Below are 20,093 nucleotides of genomic sequence, written 5' to 3'. Positions count from 1 at the left end.
GCTATAGGAGATTAAAAACAAGAAGTTGAAAATATACTCCAGTGTTAATAAGATGAATAAAGTATATTTTTTGATATAATGTTTGTGTTTATGGTTTGTCTTTATTTAGCCAGTGTTGATATTTCAAATTAGCTGAAATTTTTTAAAAGGATAGGTTGCTCTGGGTGCCTGGGTGGCTCAGTGGGTTAAGCATCTGACTTCAGCTCAGATCGTGATCCCTCGGTTTGTGAGTTTGAGTCCCTCCTGGGGCTCTATGCTGACTGCTCAGAGCCTTGAGCCTGCTTCTGATTCTGTGTCTCCCTCTCTCTGCTCGTCCCCCACTCATGCGCGCGCACGTGCTCTCTCTCTCTCTCTCAAAAATAAACATTAAAAAAAAAATTAGGGGCGCCTGTGTGTCTCAGTCAGTTAAGCGTCTGACTTTGGCTCAGGTCATGATCTCACGGTTGGTGGGCTCAAGCCCCACGTTGGGCTCTGTGCTGAATAGCTCGGAGCCTGGAGCCTGCTTTGGATTCTGTCTCCCTCTCTTGGCTCCTCCCCTGTTCACACTTGGTCTCTCTCTCAAAATAAATAAAGATTAAAAAAAAAAAATTAAGGGGCACCTGGGTGGCTCAGTTGGTTGAGCGTCTGAGTTCGGCTCAGGTCATGATCTTGCGGTCTGTGAGTTCGAGCCCTGTGTGGGGCTCTGTGCTGACAACTCAGAGCCTGGAGCCTGCTTCATATTCTGTGTCTCCTCTCTCTTTGCCCCTCCCCCACTCATGCTCTGCCTCTCTCTCTCAAAAATAAATAAACATTAAAAAAACTTTTTTTTTAAATTAAAAAATAATTTAAAAAAGGATAGGTTGCTTTACCATGCTAATCCATTCACACCAAAATAGCCTGGGAAAACTATATTGGAATCTAGGTTTGAGAACTAATATTGGTCAATGTGTTAGAGAGACCGAGAGAAAGGGAGATCACAAAATGGAAGCCATAGTGTCTTTGTAAAATAATCTTGGAAGTGACATTTATTATTATGTATTCTATTTGTTGGAGGTCAGGCACTAGGTCCAGCCCATGCTAAGAGGGAAGGGATAACACAGGGTATGACTACCTCTACTAGAAAGTAGGGATCTTTGTGGGCCATCTTAATTCATGGGACCCAGTGAAAAATAAAGATGCAGAGCTCTTTGTTAAAAAAAATACTCGATATTTTTGGGGCACTTGGGTGGCTTAGTCGGTTAAGTGTCCGACTCCATTTTGGCTCAGGTCACGATCTCATTATCATGAAATCAAGCCCTGCATTGGGCTCCACACTCAGTGTGGAGCCTGCTTAAGATTCTCTCTTCCTGTCCTTCTGCCCCCTCCCCTGCTAATATGCTCTCTCTTTTTCTAAAATTAATTAATTAATTATTAAAAATGTGGTATTTTCAAGATGGTGAGCACTGCATTAAACCAAGTATGGAGCCCTTCTAACTATGGGTTCCTGTCTGACTACACAGGTCACATGCTTATAAAAACTGGCCCTGCTGCCTAGCACAGGGCTTCTAAATTTTCCATCCTGGTCACTCAGTCAGGCAAAGCTGTCAATCACTGTGGGCTAGAAAATCTGGACTGACTTATGATGAGATGAAAAGCCTCTTTCAAAAATGATTCTCCAAACTGAAAACGATTTGAATGCTGAAGTGAGATGTGAAGAAAACAATGGTTCTGCACATATTTTTGTTCTGTGAAATATAAAGAAAGAAGAATATCAGTGTGAAGTTAAATGAGTCTTGAATTACATCTTGAGAGAAAAAGGAGAGGAGTTGAGACACAGAAAGTGTAAATATTATTTGGAGAACTACTGGTAAGGCTGGGATTTGCTGTGAAATGACCTATTCATAATTTGAGGAGAGTTTTGAAGAGGAATTATTTATGAAGATGTGGTCGGGGTATGAGGAAGCAACAAAGAATAGAGCAGTAATCTTGTTCTGAGTGTCATGGGGCTGCTACCATTCTTGTGTAGTCATGTGTGTAGTGTGATGGGATTGTGAGCTGGGAATGAAGGGGCTGGGACTGGAACACAAATGAAGCTGTTGGAGCAGGGCCCATAACAGGAGGTTTGACCTATGGTAGACAAAGACAGCCGTACTTGGGGTAACTGGAAAGGATAGGAACAAGGAAAATAATATCCTAATATCACTGTGATTTTTCCCTCAAGTCTTCAGGTGAACCCAAGGAAAGATGGAGAATGGATCAGAAAGGGCAAGCAAAGGTAACTGGCACAGATAGAGTCCAAGATGGGGCTGTAGTGGGAAAGTTTAATAGAACTGGAATATCTCATCTGTCTATTTCCTTTTGCATGGACTTAGACTTAGATCTGGGTGAAGGGGAGTTGCCTAGCAGTTTCTTTTGCAGCTAAATATATATTTATAGCCAAACCCACTTTTCAATGAATATGAGCTCGGTTTTTTGGGTATTCAAAACTTATTTAAAATTTTTTGATTATAGTTTTTAGTGATATACAACTCTAGGGTTATAAATTCAAAATTAAAATGGTGTCTTGTTTGCTTTTATTTCCCAATTCTTTTTATTTTTATTTTTTTATTTTTAATTTTTTTAATGATTATTTATTTTTGAGAGAGAGAGAGAGAGAGAGAGAGAGAGAGAGAGAGAGAGAGCAGGGGGGGAGCAAAGAGAGAGGAGACACAGGATCTGAAGCAGGCTCCAGGCTCTGAGCTGTCAGCATAGAGCTCGATGTGGGGCTTGAACTCAAGAACTGGGAGATCATGACCTGAGCCGAAGTTGGACACTACTGGCTGAGCCACCCAGGTGTCCCTTTTTTCCCAGTTTTTGAGTGCCCTTCTCGGAGTCAATTACTCTTATATTTCCTATGTATCCTTCCAAGATGTACACCTAATAAATATGTTGCCCATTTTTCACTTCTTAATATACTACACATACTTTTCTGTACCTAAGTGTTTTCACTTAATATGTTTTAAAATTTACTTTATATCAGTACATAGAGCTGTCTTGTTTCTTTCTCTCTTTCCTTCCTTCCTTCCTTACTTGTTTTTCCTTCCTTCCATTCACTCAGTGATTCATTCATTTACCAGTTTTATGCAACGTATTCTGCTTGGTGTTGTGGCGAATCCCACATTTTTCCAGCTGCATAGCATTACTTTGTATGATGCACCATAATCTATTAACTAGTACCTGTTAGTGGGCATTTAAGTTATTTTAAACTTCCTTTTATTATTATTATTATTATTATTATTATTATTTTAACATTTATTCATTTTAAAGGGACAAAACACTAGTAGGGGAGGGGCACAGAGAGAGGGAGACACAGAATCCAAAGCAGGCTTCAGGCTCTGAGCTGTCAGCACAGAGCCCAACGAGGGGCTTGAACTCACAAGCAAGCCATGAGATCATGACCTGAGCCGAAGTTGGATGCTTAACCCACTGAGCCACCTAGGTGCCCTTAAATGTCTTAGTAGCATTAGGAATACTGCTGTGATTAACTTAGCCATGATTCTGCAAATAAATGAATATATTTGGAGGATAAATTCCAACAGTGCAATTGCTGGTCCAGAGAGTAGATACATTTACAATTGTGATAGATATTGAGTAGCCTTCCATAGAGGTTGTGCCAATCTACACTGGGAAACAAAGTGTATCAATTGTTTTATCTTTGCCAATTTATAGGTGAAAAATTAACTGAGAGTTCTTTTTTATCTTATCATGAGGGAGGTAGAGTAGTAGAGGGACCATTTGTATTTTTGTTTTAGTGAATATTTCTTGATACAATTTGCCTATTTTTCTCTAAGGCTGTTAGGCTCCTTATTGACTTATAATAGAGATGCAAATTCAGATATGTTAGTCATTTTTCAGTGATATGGACTACAAATATTTTCCCCCCAATGTATCTTTGTTTATGGTGGCTTTAATGTGCAATACTTTAGATTTTTTAAAAAGTGGTTGAATTTATAAATCTTTTATTTTCTGGTTTCTGGGTTTGTGTCATGTTTAGAAAGACTTTCTGGAATACTGATTTATCTTTACATCCCTGGAGTAAACCACACCTGATAGCAGTGTATTTTTCCTTTAATGTGCTGCTGGGTTCTCTTTGCTAACTGTATGTTTAGCATTTTTGGATTGAATTTATAAATAATACAGGCTTTTAGTTTTTGTTTTGGTGTGATCTTTGTTAAGTTTTAATACCAATATTGTGTTTGATTCATAAAAAACAATGTTAAGTTTTCCATATCTCTGTGAAAGAGGACTTCAGCTACCTCCCTTCTGACCTCAGTCTGTAATTTATAATTGATTAAGTTCTTTCCAGTTCATCTTTTAACCTAGGCAAAAGACCCTGTGGGCAAATCATCCCTGATGGGAACTGAAACTACCCCCTCAAACAATAAAGACCCCACCTGATTGATCCCAAGACAATGATGGACCTGACCTTTACCACCTAGCTGCCCACCCACCCACCTTTGTCCCACATTTCCTTTATATAAACCCAGAAGTATTTTCAGCACTCTGGAGTCAGTCTGCTGTCTTCCTGCTGTTGGCCTCACTGAAATAAGTTCCTTTCTTGTTTCGCCACCACTGTCTGCCTTTGGATTTTGTGAGCAGCAAGTGGCTGAATCTGGTCTACTTGGAACCCTCAGGTGCTCTTGTCCACTTGGTTCCTGGTTACATAAGCTCTGGAACAATTTAATAGTATTGGAATAATCTATTCTTTAAATATTTGGTAACATTTCCTTGTGAATTCATCAGGGCTTTTTTTGTGTTTGTTTTTGTGTTTATTTTTGTCTTTTTTAAAAAAAAATTTTTTTTTTCAACGTTTATTTATTTTTGGGACAGAGAGAGACAGAGCATGAACGGGGGAGGGGCAGAGAGAGAGGGAGACACAGAATCGGAAACAGGCTCCAGGCTCTGAGCCATCAGCCCAGAGCCTGACGCGGGGCTCAAACTCACGGACCGCGAGATCGTGACCTGGTTGAAGTCGGACGCTTAACCGACTGTGCCACCCAGGCGCCCCTATTTTTGTCTTTTTGATGAGAGTTCTCTTTAATAGTTTTCATTTTTTCCCCCTATGATCATTGGTTTATTTAGATTTTCTGCTATTTCTGGAATCTGTTTTGGTAAATTTTACTGTCTTAGAAAATTATCCATTTTACCTAGTTTTCAAAACATTTGATATGAACAAATTAGTCTCAAGATTACTTAAATTTCTTTTTTATCTGTGATTTTTTTTTCCTATTATATTTTTTATATTTATGCTTTCTTCCATCTTTTTTCTTGACTAAATTGGCCAATAGTTTATTAGTCAATAATTTTTGGTTTATTATTATCTCATCTCTTTCTAGAGCTCTCTTTTCTTTATTTTGTATTCTTGCCTAATAGAAGCAATTATTTTGTAACAAAGGGTTCGTTGCTTGGGAGGAAAGGCATCAAATTGAACACAACCCAAGGAAATGTTGAAAGCAAAGAATTACTTGTTAAAAGTAAGGAGACAGGAATATGGCTCTCAAAGCATTGTCTCCTTGTGGGGTTAGTACAGGAAGCTTTTATTCAGTGTATTAGGGGGCAGGGAGCTTCGTAGGGACTCAGTTCAATTGCACACGTATAGTATGTTAAGGTGCTAGCACATACATCATATGTTCAAAAAATGGCAGGAAATTCCACCCATAGGAAGAGATCTCAGTATTATAATGAACTAAAGGTAACTTCAGGGCAACTGTGGGTGGGTTGGTTCTGCACAAGTCCTTAGCTCTTATTCAGGTTAAACAGGCCCTCGGAAGGGGGCTATCAGGTGAGACACATCTAACAAGGGACTGTTAGGTGAAACACCTAGTTGGGTGTGTCATTGGTTGGAACTGTTGGTTCTGCAAAATAAAACCCTTCCCTGCTTTTGTCCTTTCCCCTCCTTCCTTCTGCTGACAGTTTTCAGCCCTCTTATTTGAGTAACTTCCTGTTGCATCCTAGCTAAAAATTTCAGTATGTTTTAAAATTTGGGGCAAAATGTCTTATAATTTTCATATGCCTTATGGGATATTTTCTGAATATTCCTCATCTGCACTTTCTGGGTGCCTGGCTGGCTTTTGGTAGATCATGTGACTACTCATCTCAAGGTCATGGGTTCAAGCTTCACATTGGGCACAGAGCTTACTTTAAAATAAAATAAAATTTTTAGTAAAATGTTTTATCATAATTTTCATATCCCCCTGGCAATGTTTTCTAAATACCCCTCATCTGCCCCTTTTATTTTATTTATTTTTTCCTAAAAAATATGTATATATTTAGAGAGAGAGTGAGCCTGTGCAGACACAAATGGGGGAGTGGCAGATAGAGAGGGTGAGAGAGAATCCCAAGCAGGCTCCCATGCTGTCAGCACGATCTCAGGAACCATCAGATCATGACCTGAGCTGAAATAAAGAGTCAAGATACTTAACAGACTGAGCCACCCAGGCACTCCTTATCTGCCCCCTTTACTGTTCATTTTCTCACTATTTCTCTTTGTGATATACACATGAATGAATTATGTTCTTCTTTTTTGATTTTTCATCTGTGAAACAAATGAAATTTTCTAGGTCAAGGTTTTCTGGAGGCTGCTGGGTAGCAAAAATTCCAATCCCCTTCAAGGTCCTTCTAGCTGGACTAAGAATCAAATTGACATAAGACAGATTAACAGGAGAAAATAAATTTTAATACCTATTTATGAGGAATCCATATAGACACAGAAATTCCAAACACAGGCAAAATGAGGTATATATGTTATATGAACTAAGGAGAAGCCATTAGGGCTCTGGGTAAATTCAGGGAAAATGAAAAAGAGTAACTGTTTGGTAAACAAATGTTTTCCGTGCCACTTAGAAACAGTGAGACAAAGAGAAGACTGATCAAACAGGCCTTGCTAGTTTCCTCTCTGTCTACCCTATCTAGTTCCTATCATACTGTACTTATCTATGGTGATAGCTCTCTTCCTGGAGTAGTCCTCTATCTAAAATCTTTTAGGCAGTTGTAGGGGTGGTCAACAGTTTTTACTGAACCTGCTGGGTTTTGATTGTTTTTTAACTCAAAATAATCTTCATGCCAAAGTGGCCCATCTTGGGGCAGCATACACTTGGCCCACAACAAGGCCTGTGTGGAAAGGCATCAAAGGCATCTATCTATCTTTCTTTCTTTCTTTCTTTCTTTCTTTCTTTCTTTCTTTCTTTCTTTCTTTCTTTCTTTCTTTCTTCCTGCCTTTCTTCCTGCCTTCCTTCCTGCCTTCCTTCCTGCCTTCCTTCCTGCCTTCCTGCTGATGAGGGACCATAAAGCAAGCTGAGGGCCAAGCACAAGCTAGCACAGCTGTGTCTCCCCCCACCCCCCCCCCCCCCCCCCCCCGCCCCCGCCCCCGCCCCCGCTGTGGGCTATGTGTGATATTTCTCATGCACTCCAGGCTGCCCAAGAACAAAGGAAAGGACAGAAAACAAACAGTTAAACTGAGAGAATCTCATCAGTTTACAAATATCTTAGTAATATTACAAGAAAAGGGCAATCTTATCAATAGCCTAATATCCAGGAACTCCCTACTCTCTTAAAGATAATGCTTTGCTAGAGGGAAAAGCAACCTTAGCTTGACAATAGCTAGGTCTCCAGTAATCTGTGAGTCTTCTTTAGCATATGGAAATCCCTTTAAGAAACTTCCTCTTGACTTTACCACCCCAACCACAGTATATAAGCAGTCACTCTTCATAACCCTAGTGCAGCTCTTTCTGCCCAAAGGTCCTGTCCCTGTGCTTTAATAAATTCACCTTTTTGCACCAAAGACTTCTTCAAGAATTCTTTCTTGACTGTCAGCTCCAAACCCCCACCAATAACACCCCAAAACCCCATCACTGCCTTCCTGCCTTCCTCCCAGTCCCACTGGCACAGGGGCAGACTCCTTGCTACAAATTTGGTTTGTCTGCAATACTCATCATTTAGCACTTCCTTTTCTGCTTTTTGGAACATGAGGAATGATCTTGTTACTAGTCCATGCATGCTATGTTTCTTGTTTTTGACAGGATTTCAGTTTTATACCTCAGTGTGTACCTATGATGGTTAATTTTATGTGTCAACTTGACTGGGCCATGAGGTGCCCAGATATTTGGTCAAACATTATTCTGGGTGTTTCTGTGAGGATATTTTTTGGATGAAATTAACATTTAAATGGTAGACTCTGCCTAAAGTAGATTGCCTTCCTATTGTAAGTGGATCTCATCCAATCAGTGGGAGACCTGAATTGAACAAAAAGGCTGACCCCACCCAACTAGGAGAATTTTTCCTGTCTGACTGTCTTTTGGGCTCAAACTAAAGCATTTTCTTGGGTCTAGAGGCTGCAGGCCTTTGGACAGGAATTATATGATAGGAAAAGATAGGATTCAGTAGGCAGAGAGGGAAAGATTAGGGCCTGAGGTGCCTGGGTGGGAAAAACACCTATTTTGGAACAATGCTGGAGTGTCTGACCACAGCAAGCCCCCTCAGGTGTAAGTTCCTCTTAAGAATGTAACAGACCCCACCTATTCCCCCTCAGGTTTCCCCTCTGGAATTTGACAAAAGACCTAAGTGTGGCCATAGATCACCCCTCATACAATGGAAATGAGCCAATCAGGAATGGGCAACCCGGCACCTAGAGCTATCCAGCCAATAAGGGTAGAACATGAGAAGGAACAAAGGGGAAGAGAAGAGGGAGGACTGACCAGAACCTTATAAAACAAAGACCCTTGCCTATAGTCCTGGAGGATTCACCTTTGAATGCCCCCTCTCTGTAAAGAGAGCTTTCTTACTATTCTGATTTTCTAATATTATACTCTAATAAAAACTTTTGCCTGCTGCTCATTTTGTGTCCACCTCTTCACTCTTCAAAGCAGCAAGACAATGAACCCTGGGTATTGTGGTAAAAAATCCTGCAACAATTACACCACCTCTCCTGTTTCTTGGGTCTTTAGACTTAGACTGAGACTAAACCACCAGCTCTTTGGGCCTCCAACTCTCCGATTCACCCAGCAGGTCTTAAGACTTGCCAGTCTTCACAAAAAAAAAAAAAAAAAAAAAAAAAAAAGGAAAAATATTCCTTGCTCCTGGATAGGAAGAACAAATATTGTTAAAATGTCGATACTACCCAAAACACTCTACATACTTGATGCAATCCCTATCAAAATAAGCCAGCATTCTTCACAGAGCTAGAACATACAATCCTCTAAAATTTGTATGGAACCAGAAAAGACCCCAAATAGCCAAAGCAATCCTGAAAAAGAGAACCAAAGCTGGAGGCATCACAATCCCGGACTTCAAGATGTATTACAAAGCTGTAATCATCAAGACAGTATGGTACTGGCATAAAAACAGACACTCAGATCAGTGGAACAGAATAGAGAACCCAGAAATGGACCCACAAATGTATGGCCAACTAATCTTTGACAAAGCGGGAAAGAATATCCAATGGAATAAAGACAGTCTCTTCAGCAAATGGTGCTGGGTAAACTGGACAGTGACATGCATAAAAATGAACTTGGACCACTTTCTTATACCATACACAAAAATAAACTCAAAATGGATGAAAGACCTAAACATAAGACAGGTAGGCATCAAAATCCTAGAGGAGAAAGCAGGCAAAAACTTCTTTGACCTTGGCCACAGCAACTTCTTGCTGAACACATCCTCGGAGGCAAGGGAAACAAAAGCAAAAATGAACTATTGGCACCTCATCAAAACAAAAAGCTTCTGCACGGCAAGGGAAACAATCAGCAAAATTAAAAGGCAACTGATGAAATGGGAGAAGATATTTGCAAACGACATATCACATAGAGTGTTAGTATCCAAAATCTATAAAGAACTTATCAAAGTCAACACCCAAAAAACAAATAATCCAGTGAAGAAATGGGCAAAAGACATGATAGACATATTTCCAAAGAAGACATCAGATGGCCCACAAACACATGGAAGGCAGCTGTGCTCACCACTATACCATCCATGCAGCCCACTGACACATGAAAAAAATGCTCAACATCACTCATCATCAGGGAGATACAAATCAAAACCACAATGAGATCCTACTTTACACCTGTCAGAATGGCTAACATTAACAATTCAGGCAACAACAGATGTTGGTGAGGATGCAGAGAAAGAGGATCTCTTTTGCACTGCTGGTGAGAATGCAAACTGGTGCAGCCAATCTGGAAAACAATATGGAGTTTCCTCAAAAAATTAAAAATAGAACTACCCTATGACCCAGCAATTGCACTACTAGGTATTTATCCAAGGGATACAGGTGTGTTGTTTCGAAAGGGCACATGCACCCCAATGTTTATAGCAGCACTATTGCCAATAGCCAAAGTATGGAAAGAGCCCAGATGTCCACCAATGGATGAATGGATAAAGAAGATGTGGTATATATATACAATGGAGTATTCCTCAGCAATCAAAAAGAATGAAATCTTGCCATTTACAACTATGTGGATGGAACTAGAGGGTATCACGCTAAGTAAAATTAGAGAAAGACAAATATCATGACTTCACTCATATAAGGACTTTAATATACAAAACAGATGAACATAAGGGAAGGGAAGCAAAAATAATGTAACAACGGGGAGGGGGGCAAAACATAAAAGACTCTTAAATATAGAGAACAGAGGGTTGCTAGAGGGGTTGTGGGCAGGGGATAAGGGGCTAAATGGGCAAGGGGCATTAAGGAATCTACTCCTGAAATCATTGTTGCACTATATACTAACTTGTATTTAAATTAAAAAATTAATTAATCTGAAAAAAAAGACTTGCCAGTCTTCATAATTGTAGGAGTTAATTCCTTATAATAAATCTCTTAGTATATATGTGTCATAGTTAATATATTTATTATATATGTACTATATACTATCCAAATGGTTCTGTTTCTGTGGAGAACTCTAAAACAGTGTCCTCTACCTATGAGAAATGCACATTGCTGGTTATTTCTGAGATTTGTAGCAATAGATAACTTCTTTCTGTTTCTTTTTGACTTTATCTTCTCTTTTTAGCCTCTCCAACTATATTGTGGTATGAATATCAGTGTCTCATCAAAGATGAGTTATGCATTTCTTGTCCTGTTATCTTCATGGTTTTTTTGAAAAAATTTTTTTTAACATTTATTTATTTTTGAGACAGAGAGAGACAGAGCATGAATGGGGGAGGGTCAGAGAGAGAGAGACACACAGAATCTGAAGCAGACTCCAGGCTCTGAGCTGTCAGCACAGAGCCCAACACGGGGCTTAAACTCACGGACTGCGAGATCATGACCTGAGCTGAAGTCAGACGCTTAACCGACTGAGCCACCCAGGCACCCCTCTTCATGGTTTTTAAAGTGATTTCTGGGAAGAGAAGAAGGAATTACCTACTTTATTATTTGCTCTTTAAATCAGAAGTTTAGATCCAGTTACAATAAAGGTGTTACTATTCTGCTTATCCCTTTGTGGATTTGTTGACTCATGGTCCATAATAGAGGGAGACAACTTGGAGCTCTTGTTGATGTGAAATGTTGAGGTTTGGGAGCAAATGGTCAAGAAAGAATTCTTGAGATGTGTTTGGTGCAGAAAGGGTGGTTTTATTAAAGCATGGGTACAGGACCTGTGGGCAAGAAGAGCTGCCCTGGGGTTTTGAGGAGTGACTGATTATATACTTTCAAGTTCAGAAGGGATTAGGGATAGCATAAGTCTCTAAGGAATTTGAAAGCAAGGTTTCCAGGACCTTGAGGGGCTAGCTGTTGTTAGGAAAAGGTCATTTACTATTGTCTAGTAAAACCTTAGTCATGAGACCCTTCAGATGTATATCATTGGGCCATATGTTTAGAGGATGATTGCTAACATATATCTTAAGGGGATAGAGATAAAGGAACTTTCCAAAGGGATTTTTACAGGATCCTGGAGGGTGGGCTAAAGTCAAGCTAGGGTTACATTTTGCCTCTGGCAATGTATTAACCTTGAGGGCAGCTAAACTCCATGAGGGAGGTCACTATGCCTGTCAAGTACTTAAGTGTCAATGGGCTGTAAGTTATAAGGACATTTAATTTTTTTCTATATTTCTTTTGCCTTTCTTCTTCACATCACTGGGACATTAGATATGAAAGGGGATGGCTTGAGGCTGGGCATGAGAAGAATAAAACAACTGGTGAAAAGTTTCCAGTATAACCTTAAAAGGACTTTTATGAATACTAATGCTGACCATGGTATTTAAATTTGCATTAGCACAGTAGTTTCCTCTTACCTGAAGTTTTGCTTTCTGTGGTCAGCTCTGGTCTGGAAGTAGGTGATCCTGCTTCTGACGAACAGCCAGGTCAGTAGTAGTCTGAGACTACATCACATTGCATTACAATACACTCACCTCACTTTGTCTTATCATGTAGGCATTTTATCATCTCACATCATTGCAAGAATCTCAATGAATTCAGTACAATAAGATATTTTGAGGGGTGCCTGGCTGGCTTGGTTGGAGGAGCATGTGACTATTGACTGTGGGGTCATGAGTTTGAGCCCCAGGTTAGGTGTAGAGATTACTTAAATAAATAAAACTTTAAAAAATATTTTGAGAGAGAGAGAGGCCACATTCACATGATTTTTATTATAGTATATTATTATAATTGTTCTATTTTATTATTAGTTGTTAATCTCTTACTGTGCATAATTTATAAGTTAAAATTCACTATAGGTATGTATGAATAGGAAAAAACATAGTTTATATAGAATTCAGTACTATCTGTAGTTTCAGGCATCCACTGGGAGTCTTGGAATGTATCCTCTGTGGATAAGGGGGGACTACTGTACTATGAAAATCCTTATTGAGACATGTATCTCTCAATCCTCAGTAACTTTAATGGAATCAGGAAAAGTTTGCTAAGCAAGTTTTCTCTCTCTTTTTCTCTGTTTGGGTGTAGGAAGTGGTGGTTTGAGTTCTGAATTGGATAAAAGGCTGAATTTCATGCCCAAGTCGTGTTGGTGCAAGACAGGAACAGTGCAGAAACAAACATCAAAGTAGAGGTGAAAATGAACAAAACTCCCCCTAAGAGATATATAGAAGAATTGAGGAAGGTTAGGGGCTTACAAAGAATGTGGAACAGTGGTTTGGGCTGATCATACCTAGATGTGAAGGGTTTGAGGGACTTGGGTAGACATCTTGAAGATACCTTTTATTCTGAATTGAGACTATGCATTTATTTTACCATTCACACATACTTTAGGATAGATGTTTTTTGGGGGATACAAACATAATTAAAAACATGGCCCTATATTTGAGGAACTCAAAAGTAAACTAAGCTTAGAACAGAACAATGATTTGATATGTTTCCCTTCATTCTTCTCCTGTTTAGCCAGCAAACTGTTAACAGAACTGTGACCTTAAATGTTTTCCCTATTTATGCATGGCATATGAGAACGTGTGTGTGTATGCGTGCGTGTGTGTGTGTGTGTGTGTGTGTGTGTGTGTGTGTGCGCGCGCGCGCGTAAAGACACCATGCTTGGCCTAGATTCTTGTGACTCTAAAAGGTTTTAGACAGCATAAGACCATCTTAAAAATGGGGTGCTTGGGGCAGTTGAGCAAGGCTCAGATTATATAGTCAACTTTTCTCTGTTTCCTACCACTTTCCATCTTTCAATCCTCAAAAATGATATTTTTGGAGCTTGCTTACTAACGAGGAAAATGTTCACAAATTGTTAGGAAAAGAGCAAAGGTAAAAACTTGTACATTTATTATGATCTGTGTAAAAATTATATTTGAGCAGAATGTTGGTGGTGGTATTAGATGATTTCTTAAAACTTTCTGTGTATTCTAAATTTAAAGATTACTTACAAAATTTGGCTTATATTTCTTCTTAAATTTAATGACCATGGTATGCATATGCATAAAGTGTAGAGAGCTGGTTACGAGGAATGTTATTACATTCCTTACTTGACCTGTACTCTACACCAGATGAATTTTTTTCCTGTCAATTTCACCTTACTATATTTGTGCTTATGAGACAGAAACATATATTTTGCCTATATGTTAATTTAATCAACCAATGTTCAAGTTAAATATTTGCAAATTTTTATTTACGTTTGATCATTTTTAGTTTTTTTATCATGAAATTTTTTTTCCAGCTTATTAAGATAAAATTGACATATAATGTTGTGTTAGTTTAAGGTATACAATGTGATGATTTGATACATGTATATATTGGGAAATAATTACAATGTTTGTAAAATTTTAAATTTAAACAAACTTTTTTCTCTGTACTTTTACATAAATATTTTCCTCACAATTGAAGAATCGAGATTGATAGACTTTAAATCCTACAAAAATACAGCCACTCCATTAGTGAAAAACAAAATCTGACCTATAGTGTATAATTATATAACGGCAGCACCCAAATACTTGAACAAATAAAATTTGAATTATTCAATAACATATTGGATGGGAAGTTAATGTTTGATTTTACCCAGTGTCAAACCTAAGATTATTTTGGTGGAAAGTATCAAACTTGCTGGGGCAAGATTTAGCAAGGAGGGCAAATTTATTATAAAGATATCACTTAAAAGTCAAGGGCAGGGTACAATTCTGACCATTTTCATATCTTGAACCAAGAGTTGGAAAACCGTTAGGACTCTGGGGAGCCTGTTCCTCAAGAGAAAATTCTGTTTCTCTGGAGACACATGGATTCTTTCATCTCTGCCTCTTTCTGCTTGTTTTTTTTTTTTTTTTTTTTTTTTTCCCTCTGTAGGCAGGCTTTTCCTATTTCTCTATATGCATGGCCACCTTGCCACACAGCAGTTTACATCCTTGGCTCAAGTGGACATCTCAGATTAAGGAATATATCAAAATTTCTAATGCAAATTTCTAGAAGAAAAGAATTGGTGGGCCCTGCCTGAGACAGGTGTCCAACTCTGGGTCATGTATTATTGACCCAGAGTGTCACCCAGAGTGACTGGAGTCATAGACTACTAATACAGTTGTCAAAGGTCTATATCTGGGGAAGGAGCATTTCTTACAGAAAACATTTAGTAGGAATTGATGTCTCTGTTTTGTGTGCCTTCCCCATATCTACTAACCATATTTATTGTAGACCTGTTAACATTTTGAGGTTTTTTTTTGTTTCGTTTTCCTTTTTCACTTCTGCACCTTGTGCACAAGGACAGCTTGCTTAATGGCCTTGTCATCTAGCAGACATAAAATTAGCGAATAACAAGAGTTAACATTTATTTAGCATTTCTATGCTTTTGATTTTTTAAAAAAATTGTTAAAATATTTATTTTTGAGAGAGAGAGAGAGAGAGAGTGTGAGTCAGGGAGGGGCAGAGGGAGAGAGAGGGAGACACAGAATCTGAAGCTCTGAGACACAGCTCTGAGGCTCCAGGCTTTGAGCTGTTAGCACAGAACTTTACCTGGGGCTTGAACTCGGGAATGGTGAGATCATGACCTGGGCTGAAGTCGGATGCCTAACTGACTGAGTCACTCAGGTGCCCCCTTTCTATTATTTTTAAAAATTTTTTAACATTTATTTTTTATTTTTTTGAGAGACAGAGACAGGGTGCAAGCAGGGGAAGGGCAGAGAGAGGGGAACACAGAATCCAAAGCAGGCTCCAGGCTCTGAGCTGTCAGCAAAGAACTTGATGTGGGGCTTACGAACTGTGAGATCATGACCTAAGTCAAAGTCAGATGCCCAACAGACTGAGCCACCCAAGTGCTCCTGCTTTTTCTTTTATTAACTTATTTACTTCTCATAGCAACTCTAGGGAGCAATGCTAATGTTCTTTTTTTTTAATAAAAATGATTAGATGGAAGATGGTACTGACAATGAATCTTAGGCAGTAATGTAACAATGATTATATAAATTATTTGGTCTACCAAATACCCTAAGTACCAGCTCAGCATTTTTTTAGTCACAGAGCTTATACCTTTTATTTATTTATTTATTTATTTATTTATTTATTTATTTATTTTACCACTTGGTGTCAGAGTTGCACTATTTGAATATATTGTTAAAAAATTTTTTTTAATGTTTTGTTTATTTTTGAGAGACCGAGAGAGACTGAGCATGGGTGGGGGGGTGGGGGTGGGGGAGGTACACATAGAGAGAGGGAGGCACAGAAATCAAAGCAGGCTCCAGGCTCTGAGCTGTCAGCACGGAGCTGGACATGGGGCTTGAACTCATGAGCTGTGAAATCATGACCTGAGCTGAAGTTGAATGCTCAACCGACTGAGCCACCCAGGCACCCCTTGAACATATTGTTTTATTTGGAAATCTTTTGGGGGTTTAGTTGTGTGTTTTAAGTTTTTTGCTGTTTTTTTAAGAATTTGTTAAAAAACAAATGTGTGTGTTTTGTTTTTTTGTTTTTTGCTTTTTGTTTTTTTGTTTTTTGTTTTTTGTTTTTGGAATTCACTGAGGAGAGAAAATGTTTCTCTTTGTCTTTCTTTGATATTTTTAGGTTAAACTGCACCTGCTACCGAATTAGAAGAAAAGGTTCCTGCCATGAGAAGTGCACACAGACTTTCTAAGAGAAGTCCTGGAGGCTCAAGGAACTTTTTCTAATCTTTCCAGGAGATGGGAGTAAGTTAGTCTCTCAGATTAATCTGCTATACAGGAACAAGCTGAATACTTCTCCTTCCTAGTGGAATCCAAGAGCATTTACCTCTCAAGGCTTATGACAAACTGATCTCTAATTGATGGGAGAAGTAGGATATAATTTTTTTTAAGTTTATTTATTTATTTGGGGGGGGGGCAGAGAGACAGGGAGAGAGAATCCCAAGCAGGCTGTATGCCTCACACGGGGCTTGATTTCACAAACCGTGAGATCATGACTTGAGCCAAAATCAAGAGTAGACGCTTAATGGACCGAGCCACTCAGCTGCCCTGAGAGGTGGGATAAATACTGGATGAAAGAGTCAAGCATTTAAAATATGAAGACAGTGCTAAATGATGACCAGAAGTAATTGCCTAATTCATTCAACAGAGATTTATTGATGTGTTATAATGTACTTCTCTTCCCAGCCCACCCTCAGTTTCTTTCTATGCCAGTGTTCCTCACACATCCTGGATTTGACAAACACAGGGAAAAAGTTGCCTGTTATAGAGAATCTCAGTCCAGACTTATTACAGGGAAAAGAATCATCTTGGTGCTCAGAATACTCCAGGTATTTTTTTTCTTTTTCTAAAATTGTGGTAACATAGACATAACATAAAATTTATTATTTTTGATATCAAGATATTCTTAAAATTTGACTATTAGTTTTAAGGGTTTTGCTGTGAAATTTTAATGAAAATGGAGGTTTTTTTTTACATGAGCAAACTTTTTTTTTAATGTTTATATTTATTTATTTTGAGAGAGGGAGAGAGAGAACAAATACTAGCAGGGGAGAGGTAGAGAGAGAGAATCCCAAGCAGGCTCTGTGCTGATGTGGGGTTTGAACTTGCAAACTGTGAGATCATGACCTGAACCAAAGTTGGATGCTTAACCGACCAAGCCACCCAGGTGCCCTAAGAGGCCCATTTTTATATGTACTAACAAATTATTTAAACATTTTTGATGGTCTACATATACGTCTGTTCTTTAGATTCTTCTTTGAACCATTTGTAACATCTTTATGGCTCCCTCATAAATCATTGAGTTAAATCTTTGATATATGTGTTAATTTTTATTTGTATAATAGTCATAAGTTTACCTTTGAAAAAATAATCCTTAACAGTTTTGGTGATCTGCGATGACCAATTACAAAGCCAGGTAAACTGCATTGCTAAATAAGCATACCTCATGGGTTACATAATTTCTCAATGCCCTTGCTGTCCATAAAATGTTTTAACCTTCAAGATTCAGCAGAAGAAGAATAACATAGGTTGAATGAACTGATGAGAAATTTATATTTTATTATTATTTTTAAAAAATGTTTATTTATTTTTTAAGAGAGGTTGCGGGGGTAGAGGAGGACTGCGTGTGAGGGAGGGAGGGTAAGAGAAAGAGGAAGACACAGAATCTGAAGAGGCTCCAGGGCCTGAGCTGTCAGCACAGGTGATGAACCACGAGATCATGACCCGAGCCAAAGTCAGATGCCCTGAGGTGCCCTGAGAAATGTTATTTTTATTATTTATTTATTTTTATTTTTTAAATTTTTTTTGTTATTTTTTTTTGAAATTTATTGTCAAATTGGTTTCCATACAACACCCAGTGCTCATCCCAAAAGGTTCCCTCTTCAATACCCATCACCCACTTTCCCTGCCTCCCCACCCCCCATCAACCCTCAGTTTGTTCTCAGTTTTTAAGAGTCTCTTATGCTTTGGCTCTCTCCCACTCTAACCTCTTTTTTTTTTTCTTTCCCCTCCCCCATGGGTTTCTGTTAAGTTTCTCAGGATCCACATAAGAGTGAAACCATATGGTATCTGTCTTTCTGTGTATGGCTTATTTCACTTAGCATCACACTCTCCAGTTCCATCCACGTTGCTACAAAGGGCCATATTTCATTCTTTCTCATTGCCACGTAGTACTCCATTGTGTATATAAACCACAATTTCTTTATCCATTCATCAGTTGATGGACATTTAGGCTCTTTCCATAATCTGGCTATTATTGAGAGTGCTGCTATAAACATTGGGGTACAAGTGCCCCTATGCATCAGTACTCCTGTATCCCTTGGGTAAATTCCTAGCAGTGCTATTGATGGGTCATAGGGTAGGTCTATTTTTAATTTTTTGAGGAACCTCCACCCTGTTTTCCAGAGTGGCTGCACCAGTTTGCATTCCCACCAACAGTGCAAGAAGGTTCCCGTTTCTCCACATCCTCTCCAGCATCTATAGTCTCCTGATTTGTTCATTTTAGCCACTGTGACTGGTGTGAGGTGGTATTTTAGTGTGGTTTTGATTTGTTATTTCCCTGATTACGAGCGACGTTGAGCATCTTTTCGTGTGCCTGTTGGCCATCTGGATGTCTTGTTTAGAGAAGTGTCTATTCATGTTCTGGCCATTTCTTCACTGGATTATTTGTTTTTCAGGTGTGGAGTTTGGTGAGTTCTTTATAGATTTTGGATACTAGCCCTTTGTCCGATATGTCATTTGCAAATATCTTCTCCCATTCTGTCGGTTGCCTTTTAGTTTTGTTGGTTGTTTCCTTTGGTGTGCAGAAGCTTTTTATCTTCATGAGGTCCCAGTAGTTCATTTTTGCTTTTAATTCCCTTGCCTTTGGGGATGTGTCAAGTAAGAAATTGCTACGACTGAGGTCAGAGAGGTCTTTTCCTGCTTCCTCCTTTAGGGTTTAATGGTTTCCTGTCTCACATTCAGGTCCTTTATCCATTTTGAGTTTATTTTTGTGAATGGTGTGAGAAAGTGGTCTAGTTTCAACCTTCTGCATGTTGCTGTCCAGTTCTCCCAGCACCATTTGTTAAAGAGACTGTCTTTTTTCCATTGGATGTTCTTTCCTGCTTTGTCAAAGATGAGTTGGCCATACGTTTGTGGGTCTAGTTCTGGGGTTTCTATTCTATTCCATTGGTCTATGTGTCTCTTTTTGTGCCAATACCATGCTGTCTTGATGATTAGACCTTTGTAGTAGAGGCTAAAGTCTGGGATTGTGATGCCTCCTGCTTTGGTCTTCTTCTTCAAAATTCCTTTGGCTATTCGGGGCCTTTTCTGGTTCCATATGAATTTTAGGATTGCTTGTTCTAGTTTCGAGAAGAATGCTGGTGCAATTTTGATTGGGATTGCATTGAATGTGTAGATAGCTTTGGGTAGTATTGACATTTTGACAATATTTATTCTTCCAATCCATGAGCAGGGAATGTTTTTCCATTTCTTTATATCTTCTTCAATTTCCTTCATAAGCTTTCTATAGTTTTCAGCATACAGAAACATCTTTGGTTAGATTTATTCCTAGGTATTTTATGCTTCTTGGTGCAATTGTGAATGGGATCAGTTTCTTTATTTGTCTTTCTGTTGCTTCATTGTTAGTGTATAAGAATGCAACTGATTTCTGTACATTGATTTTGTATCCTGCAACTTTGCTGAATTCATGTATCAGTTCTAGCAGACTTTTGGTGGAGTCTATTGGATTTTCCATGTATAATATCATGCCATCTGCAAAAAGCGAAAGCTTAACGTCATCTTTGCCAATTTTGATGCCT

The 20,093-nt window shown here is 38.7% G+C and overlaps 1 protein-coding gene across 1 annotated transcript in view; it reads left to right on the top strand.

Moving 5' to 3' along the window:
• FILIP1 (filamin A interacting protein 1) overlaps positions 1–20,093 on the top strand; it is a 273,424-nt gene that overhangs the window by 9,820 nt on the left and 243,511 nt on the right. The window contains exons 2-3 of the mRNA XM_045057750.1: positions 16,418–16,539; positions 16,981–17,123. The gene's annotated coding sequence lies outside the window, so the exon portion shown is untranslated. The remainder of the gene's footprint in view (positions 1–16,417; positions 16,540–16,980; positions 17,124–20,093) is intronic.

This window comes from Felis catus, chromosome B2, assembly GCF_018350175.1.
Source record: "Felis catus isolate Fca126 chromosome B2, F.catus_Fca126_mat1.0, whole genome shotgun sequence".
NCBI lineage: Eukaryota > Metazoa > Chordata > Mammalia > Carnivora > Felidae > Felis > Felis catus.
The sequence above is the reverse complement of the archived record's forward strand: the minus strand, read 5'-3'. Positions and strand labels throughout refer to the sequence as shown.